Below are 9,682 nucleotides of genomic sequence, written 5' to 3'. Positions count from 1 at the left end.
ATCGTTATATTTCTTGATGTCTCTAGCTTCCTGGGTTGCGTCCTTGGTGGTGCACATAGACTTATTTCTGTTCTTCTTGCAAAAAACTTAACTCTGAGTATGGGTCTGCTCCACTTATTGGCTGTAGTGTGTGTTTCACATTCATCCTGGTTGGCTGATTGACTGACAACCCCTCTCTTTTCCTTGGGGGCTTGGCAAGGGTTCTGTAGGACCCGCATGCTTCATTGACGTTAATTATCAAAAACAGGCACCAAAAAAAGTTGTGCCTATTTAGTGCCATCAGTGTCACTGGATATTCAAAAGGTGCTAAATATAAATGAGTATGTCAATACAAGAACAAAAGCACATGAGGTCAGTGATATCAAAAATATTAAATTCACCAAGGATTTTGTAGGACTAATGACCTCGAACGACATTAGGAAAGCAAGACATAATATTGTCCTGAAAATTGGGGTATTCCACAAGTAGGTGCACGAATAAGTGGGACAATAACTAGACAGGATGCCAGTTTCAGCATACCAGCTTTGGATAGGAGATGAACAAAAGGCACCAGAGCCAAAATGCAACTTAGTATGGTGCAAAGCATCAACACGACGAAGGGTTGAAGGAGAGGCAGAAGAGTAGGTAGGGCAGCCATAATCCAGTTTGCACAGCACAAGGGAGAGGAGTGTTTGTAGTAATGTGCGGGCCTTATAGCATCCGACGAAGAGGTAAGAGATACGATGTGACTAAGACAAATGAGTGTCAAAGATCAACCCCAAAAGTTTAGCAGATTCTTTATACAAAGGAGACTACCATAGAGCAACAATATGGGACAAAGATGACCTACTTATGAGTAAGTCATAGCACAAGTCTTAGATGTAGAGAACTTGAAGCCATGATTAGTGGCCCAGGACGACACAGCATCACTGACAAGTTGGAGCTGGCGTTGGAAGAAAAGAGAAGTCATACCTACGACAGCAGAGTGTGATATTATCAATAAAAAGAGCTGAGAAAATGCCAGAGGGACTAAAGTAAGACCATTAAGGGCAATGGGGAAAAGTAGTGCCTAGAACACTACCCTGGGAACACCTTCAAATTGGCGAGAGGAGGAAGAAAATGTGGCACCAAGTTTCACTTTAAAGGAATGATGAGAGAGGAAGAGCGAGAGATTGTCATGAAAGCTAAGAGAATGAAACTGTGACAGAATATTGTACCTCCAAGTGATGTCATAAGCCTTTTCCATGTCAAAAAGAACAACAACTATGCTAGTCTTTGTGGTAATGTAGACCTAGAGGTTTACATTTGGCAGACTGAATGTAGACCTCTAGGAGAACTAAAACTTCAGTTAACAAATCCACAAGGGCCGCGACGAGGATTCGAACCTACGTCTGTGAGCATCCCAGACCTTACCTTAATCGACTGAGCAGACCTTACCTTAATCGACTGAGCTACGACATGGTAAAAAAAAAAAAAAAAAAAAAAAAAAAAAAAAAAAAAAAAAAAAAGTTGAAACCGAAGTTCTATTGAACTTACTGGATCCTGCAGCCTCTCCGAGACACAAACCAGGGTTTTACACAACTCCCCCCTGCACTCGAGCTATGTCAATAGGCCGTTCTACACCTTCGCCCTTCCTTCATTACACACAGAAATCACAATAACGTGATTATTATTATGGTTAAAGCAGCGTCTGGGATGCTCACAGGCGTAGGTTCGAATCCTCGTCACGGCCCTTGTGGATTTGTTCATTGATGCATCACGTTATTGTGATATGTGTGTGTAAAACTTCAGTTGTGCTAAGACACATGGCTAAGCTAAATTGAGAGGGGAAGAGGTAGCGATAATGTTCTAAGCCACGTAAAATGGACATTGAAAATAGGTTCGAAAAGCTTGGAGATGCAACTCATGAATGCAATGGGCCGAAAATCCTTAGGGAAGGTACCTACAGCACCAGGTTTCTAAATAGGAAGAACCACCACTGTGTGTGCGTACTAGTAATGTGCTTCCAATAAGTAATGTACCCAGATTACTAGTTCCCAGACACAGAAACTAGATGCCTCCACTGTAAGATAACTAGTGGGGAAAATGCAACCAATGTATTCTAACACGTGAACAAAACAAATTAAGATTGTGACACGAAGTAGCAACATTGACCGTTCATACAGCCTCCTCCCGGCCGGTCTCAAACTGGTAAACACCCACTAGTCAACACCCACCGGTTCCCACCCCCACCTTGTCAGCACCACCATTGAACCGAAATATTCAACAAAAATGTTTTTGATAAAAACGTGCATAGAATGCCATATGAAGGTAGATTACGAGGGTCTGGGGCTCCCCCTACCCCCCCCCCCCCTGGGAAGGTGGGGGTGCGCAGACAGCAGCGCGGCAACGTGATGATGTCATGCTAGTTTGCTATCTTTGTTTCAAAGAGTTATTTGACAAAGAATATCAAGAAGACGTGACACCACGAGCGTAGAACATAAGAATAAAGATAATCGCAGAAGGCCTCTTGGCCCATACGAGGCAGCTCCAGGTCCGTCTAATTACCACAAGCTTCAGAAAGCTTCCTGGCAATACGTTAGTAATGAATAAATATGATAGGTTAGGCTGACCTAACCTAAAACTCAAACTCAAACTCAAACCAAACCAAACCAAACCTAACCGACGCTTGGATCGTCGACTTTATTTGGCGTCACCAGCTCTTTATTTTCGTCTAATTTCTTAATAAAAATATACTTTTTCTGATTAAAATTATGTTTTCTCGTGTTGTACATTCAGCACCAACATTATAATGAGTAAATATATCATATTTATTCATTACTAACATAAGCTTTGTGAAGCTTTGTGAATCTTGTGTAGCTTGTGGTAATTAGACGGACCGGCAGCTCCTATTTATAACCACCCAATCTCATTCATATGCGGTGTCAATCATCAAGCTCGGGAGACATCTCCCGTCACGCAGGGTGCAGTCGCACTTCCACAGATCTCCAGTATCATCTATTGATACTGGAAATGGCTCAAAAGGGCCACCACTTATGGGCTATTCATGCCCATGCCACCTTTTGGGTGGATTAATCTTCTCTCTCTCTCTCTCTCTCTTGGACACATTCCAGCAGCTGGACACCCTCATAAAGACTGTGAAGCAGTATCCTCCCCCGCGATAACAGCTTGATGGTTAAATGCAACCTCAGAATACTGAGAAAAAAAAAATTGCACCACTTACGGGCTATTCATGCCCATGCCACCTCTTGGGAGGCTTAATCTTTATCAATCAATCAATCAATCAATCATTCATATGTACAGTATGTCTAACCTACGTTTGAAACAATCAAGGGATCCTACTTCTATTACGTTACGTGGTAATGGGTTCCACAAATCAAGAACCCTGTTACTGAACCAGTATTTACCCAGGTCTTTCCAAAATCTAAACTTATCCATTATTTCGTGTTCTGGCTTGTGTTGATACTTTCAGTACCCTATTAATATCCCCTTTGTTGTGTCCATTCATCCACTTATACACCTCTATCATGTTACCCCTAATTCTTAGCTTAAGTTACATTCTCAAGAAAGGCGATGTCAATCTTTCTTCATATGACAGGTCTCTAATTTGGGGGTTTAACTTTGTCGATTTGGGGGATGAACTTTGTCCTTTGGGTGATTAACTTTGTCACTCTCATCCTGTAACTACACTTAAGTAATTATCAGGCTGAGAGCCAATCGCCTCAACATCCACGTGGAACCACTCAGAGTGGAGCTCTATGACATGAAACCGCATGACCAAAGCCAGATGGGAGCAGATGGGAGGGGTGACATGATAGAGGTTTACAAGTGGATGAATGGACATAACAAAGGGGATATTAATAGGGTATTAAAAGTATCAACACAAGACAGAACACAAAACAATGGGTATAAATTGGATAAGTTTAGATTTAGGAAAGACTTGGGTAAATATTGGTTCGGTAACAGGGTTGTTGATTTGTGGAACCAATTACCGCGTAACATGGTGGAGGTGGGGTCCCTCGATTGTTTCAAGCGTGGGTTGGACATGTATATGAGTGAGATTGGGTGGTTATAGATAGGAGCTGCCTCGTATGGGCCAATAGGCCTTCTGCAGTTACCTTTGTTCTTATGTTCTTATGTAATCCAAAAGTCCTCCGCCACGAGGCAGCTCGTCCTCCAAAGACCCAAAAGTAATTCTATGCACCCACAAAACCCCCTGTTTATGAATGAAAAACGGTTTACACATGACTCGCAACTGATGATGTTCGAACACTTTTTTTTTTTTTTTTTTGAGATATATACAAGAGTTATTACATTCTTGTACAGCCACTAGTACGCGTAGCGTTTCGGGCAGGTCCCTGGAATACGATCCCCTGCCGCGAAGAATCGTTTTTTCATCCAAGTACACATTTTACTGTTGCGTTAAACAGAGGCTACAGTTAAGGAATTGCGCCCAGTAAATCCTCCCCGGCCAGGATACGAACCCATGACATAGCGCTCGCGGAACGCCAGGCGAGTGTCTTACCACTACACCACGGAGACTGTAAAGACTTCCGGAGACTTCCGGAACAATTGCTTCACTGACAAATTTTGTTCGAACCACAACGCTGTAAATGCTTCACCGACGTACAGTACTACAAATACAAATAATCGCCAGCAGAACCAAAAAACTAACCTAACCTAACGTATGCCTATATATGCACAATATGCTATTACAATATTAATTAATATTTGAGAAAATTCCCATTTTGAATGAACAGCATGTAAAAATTTATGAATGATCTGTAGGGTCGACCGCTGGATGTAATGGACTTGAGTCAAGGACGGGTTGCACGATGAATGCCAACAGCAAAGGAACATGAGCTACACCAAGCCCACAAGAACCTTTCAAATAAGAGATACCACACCAGTAATGATACACTTTAAGATGTTAGTGCTCTCTAGAGGAATATTGTTGTACACTAACAACTTCTTTCAAAGCTGGAGAAATTACTAACCTGTAGAGTGTGCAAGGATCTTTTACTGCTAGAATCCACTCAATAAAACAACATCTTACAGTACTAGGACTGCTTAAAAAATTTAAACCTGTATTTCCCAGAATGCAGGCAGAAGAGATGCATAATAATTTACACTTGAAAAATAAGAGGACTGGTTCCAAATCTGAACATAAAAATAACACCACCAGAAAGTATGGTAGGCTGTGCAAAATAATCCTATTGAAAAGCAGAGGCAATAGGCACATTGAGAAAGAAGCTGTCAACATCAAAGACTTTGACACATTCCCTCTACACATACTGGGTATAATTGGCCACCCTCTTGCAGTGTACAAAAAAAGAAATTAAACACTTTCAAAGGTTACCTGATCAACCAGGCTGACTCATATGTCAGGCTATGAACAGTTGCATTGAATAGCCTGATTGACCAGACCACCAAGAGGCCCACGGGGACGTTGATCCTCAACATCACCAACAGGTATATGATACATATACACATCTCGGGTAAGAGCAGGAGCATATAGGCAATCATTGAGTGGGACCAAAAACACACCTGTAACATGGTCGTCACCTCATTGCTCGCATTACTCAAGCATGCAGGAACAACAAGACCCTTTCTAAGGCCCAAGGGAAAACAGGATTGTCTACTAGCCAGAACACCTCTGGGACCTCATAATCCCTTAAACATTTGGGGGTCTAAGAGGTCCCTATACTACTCCAGACCTACTTCTGGTCAAAGAGGTCCCCTATCCTACTCCTCCCATGCTCCGGGAACCAACCACAGAGGCCTCCAGGGCAGAGTACGCGTCCTCGCCCACTACCCCGGATAGAAAAGCGGAGTTCAAGGGAGAGGGTTCTGAAGATGGGGCTGACTGGAAAGAAAACCCCAAAACCTTGGCAGGGCTGGAAGCAGGGAAGGGGAATGATCAGAGGCAGGGCAAACCACATCAGAAGGAAAAGCAAGAGTAGGTGCAGATGTAGCCAAGGTGGAGTTCTCCAACACCTTCCAAATTCCTAGTCCCTAATCACAAGGCAAGCCAGCTCCAGGGCATATAGCTGGGCACACAACTTAAGACCACTGCAAGCAGGAAAAATGAACCTGCATAGCAGTAGAGGCAGAATGAATTTATTGATGCCCTGCTGCACAGATGACGAACAAGCTTCAAATTCGCACGAGGCGAGAATGAGTTCGAAGGAAATATCCATTGCCCAACCGAACCCATAGAGGATTTCCAGAACCCGAGGGGTAAACCAAGCACGACTCCCAGGCACTGGTTTCGCTACGCCGGACCTAAAAGCCAACACATCGTGGGCTACATGGCTGTGAAGGCCAACCTGAGTGTGCCTTCACAACTTTCAATATTTGACATTCAGTACCTTACTTCCTTGGGTAAGAGCAACCAGGTTCTCTTGAACATATGCAATGCATTAAAATTGACAAGAGAATAAGGAAAATAAGTTAAAAACTTTATTTTAGAAGGGGGCATTATGGGGAACTTGGCAAATAACCTTAGACAGCGATTATCGTCAATTGTTGATTCACGGGATAATGCTGTTATCATCAAATAAATATTTAAAAATTATTGTCTAGGTTTTACATGTATTCTACAAATATGGATATAAAACCAGCGTTGAATGTAATGAAACGCCATTTTCTGGGTGAGTCCCGGAGGCTCCCCGGAGCTATCCCAGGCTGATATGCTAATGTCAGACTTTGGCATCAGTCATGTGTATGGAGTTCTTAGGCCTACCGGGGACCACGGCCAGAACCGGGCCCCCTCAGAGAGGCAAGGGGAGCAATGGCCTATAGAAGCCCCCGTGTAGTTGGAAGCATTCTATGTCTGCCATCGACCGGAACAGGCACCCAGAAAGGTAAGCGCCCCAAAACAAACCCCTATTCTGGTTAAAATTGCTACCTAAAACCGAACTAGTGGATAGAACTCCAACCGAAAACAAGCAAACTAGTGTGACGTCACACACTGCCGCGCCGCTGTCTGCGCAGCTCCCCCCTCCCCGGGAGGGGGAAGGGGGAGCCCCAGACCCCCCGCGCCGGCTACCCACACCTCAGTTCTTGAGGCTGGATGTCAAAAACGCGAAAAACCGCCGACCGGAGGGAGGGAGGGATGCCGGGGAGCCTCCGGGACTCACCCAGAAAATGGCGTTTCATTACATTCAACGCTGGTTTTCTGGGGGGAGCCCCGTCGGCTCCCCGGAGCTAACTACCCACAGACAGAAAAAGAGGGACTTACCCGGGAGGCGGTCGTCGCTCACCCCTCAACTCGAAGCCGAGACAACTGGCCGCAACCGCCGGCCCAAAGCAACACAGGCCCGACGAGGCCCAGGGACATTCACAAGGTAACGAGCAGCCAGGACCATGTTCGACCGCCAAAATCCCCGCGCCCGAATATCAGACCAAGACATATTCCCAAAGACGGCAGAAAGAGCCGCGAACTTACGAACGTCATGGGCACGGGGATAGACCGCAGGCTGGCTGGACCTAATAACCCTGCGGACGACCTGAGAGACGCGAACAGGGAAGAAGGGAAACCGGATCAACCCACAGCGCGTCCTCGGACACAGAAGCTGTGGCGCACAAATAACGGCGAAGCGCCGCAACCGGACACAAAACATGATGCACCCCCGGCCTGACCAACCAAGCATCAACCACCCATGGACCCCTCCGGAACGCAGCAGTCTCATTCTTTGCCAGAAAAGAAGGAGACGGCTGCAAACGAACAAAACTATCACCACGACCAAAAGAGCAGAAACCCCTGCGCCGGAGGAGAGCATGAAGCTCCCCTACCCGACCCCCAGAGGCCAAAGCCAACAAGAAAAGGGCCTTGGAAAAACAATCCTGGACCGAAGGGGCCACAACGAAACGAGGAGATGAAAGGAAAGCGAGCACTCTGTCCAAAGACCAGGACGGCTCAGGCGACGCATGAGCAGGCCGGAGGTGAAACAATGCACGAGACAGCTTGCGAAACGGCGCAGACGTAACATCGATACCGAAAGCAAGCTGAAGCGGCTCTGCCAGCGCCGCACGATACGAAGCGACAGTGTTAGGCATAAGATGACGGTCCTGAAACAACCACGAGAGGAAGGACAAGACCACCCGAACAGACAAGGAGCTAACACGACGAAGACGCAAAAAGAAACGGAAGGACCGCCAGGAAACTTCATACTGCCGCCGAGAAGAAGCCCTCAGGTGGGACACCAACAAGGAGGCCACCTGATCAAAATAGAGATGATGATAGACTTGAGTCAAAAAAACCATACGCGAAGACTCGAGGAGAAGATCGAACCAGCTACATGACGTACCGGCCCGATCTGCTGAAAGAGGCGGAGCCGCGGGAAAACCCTCGGGTTCGGACACCGAGCAACCAGCGCCTGAAACCAAGGCTGGGCCGGCCACCAAGGGGCCAGAAGGACAACTCTCCCCTGATAAGTCTCTAAGCGAGTCAGGACCTGGAGCAACAGCCGAACCGGGGGAAAGAGGTACAGGAACCCCCACCTCGACCAGTCGAGCCGAAAGGCATCGACCCCGACGGCCTCGCAATCGGGGAAGGGCGCCGCATAAACGGGAAGACGCCGCGACCACGCCGACGCGAAGAGGTCCACCTCGGGGCGCCCGAACGTCTGGCAAAGCCAACGGAAGGACTCGTCGTCGACCGTCCACTCCGTGGAGAGGGGAACGAAGCGAGACAGGGCGTCGGCCAAGACGTTGGACACGCCCCGTACGTGAACCGCCAGGAGAGCCAAACCCCGAGAACTCAGCAGACGAGTCACCCGAAGCGACCAACCCCAAAGAGACAAGGACCGCATCGAACCCCCTCGGTTCAGACAATGAACCACCGGAGAGCAGTCCGAATGGAGCCGAATCGTCGATCCGCGGGCCACCCGAATCCTCCCCAGAGCAAACCACACTGCCGCGAACTCCCGCACCGTACTGTGAGCTCGACGGAAGGACGGATCCCAACGCCCCTGGCCGGCCTGGTGAGCACTGGTCACAAAACCCCAGCCGAGAGACGACGCATCCGTGTACACATCGAGCGAGGGCTCGGGTAGGCGCCAAGGCACTGAACCCCGAAAAACCCGAAGAGGAAGCCGGTGACGCAGCAACCGACGCAAGTCCCCCGGGGGTCGAACTCTGCGATCGCGAGAGAGGCGGAAGGGGGAACCCCGAAGGAACCAGAACAGCAGTCGAAGCCAAACCCGACCCGGCGGGTAGACCACCATCGCGAAGTTCAGGCTCCCGCACAGCCCCTCGAGCAACCGCCGGGTGACCCGAGGGCCCTCCAGAAACAGACGAAGGCGGGACCGCAGCCGCAGGAGAGACTCCGGAGGGAGAGACAAGGAGGCGGTTCGAGAGTCCCACACGAGACCCAGCCAAGTCCGAACCTGAGAGGGAACCAGATGGGACTTCCTCCAGTTCACCAAGAACCCGAACCCGGCGAGCTGGGAAAGAACCAAATCCCTGGCTAGCAAGCAAGCTGACTGGCTGGGAGCCCAAACCAGCCAGTCGTCGAGGTAGGCCAACACCCGAACACCTAGGAGACGCAAACGAGCCACCACAACCCGTGTAAGGCGTGTGAACACGCGAGGTGCCAGGTTCAACCCGAACGGGAGACAACGAAAGCGGTAACTCAGACGCCCCACTACAAAACCGAGCCAGTCCCTGAACCGCGGATGAATCGGGACATGCCAATAAG

The sequence above is a fragment of the Procambarus clarkii genome, chromosome 16 (genome assembly GCF_040958095.1).
Source record: "Procambarus clarkii isolate CNS0578487 chromosome 16, FALCON_Pclarkii_2.0, whole genome shotgun sequence".
NCBI lineage: Eukaryota > Metazoa > Arthropoda > Malacostraca > Decapoda > Cambaridae > Procambarus > Procambarus clarkii.
Note: the sequence above shows the minus strand (reverse complement) of the source record.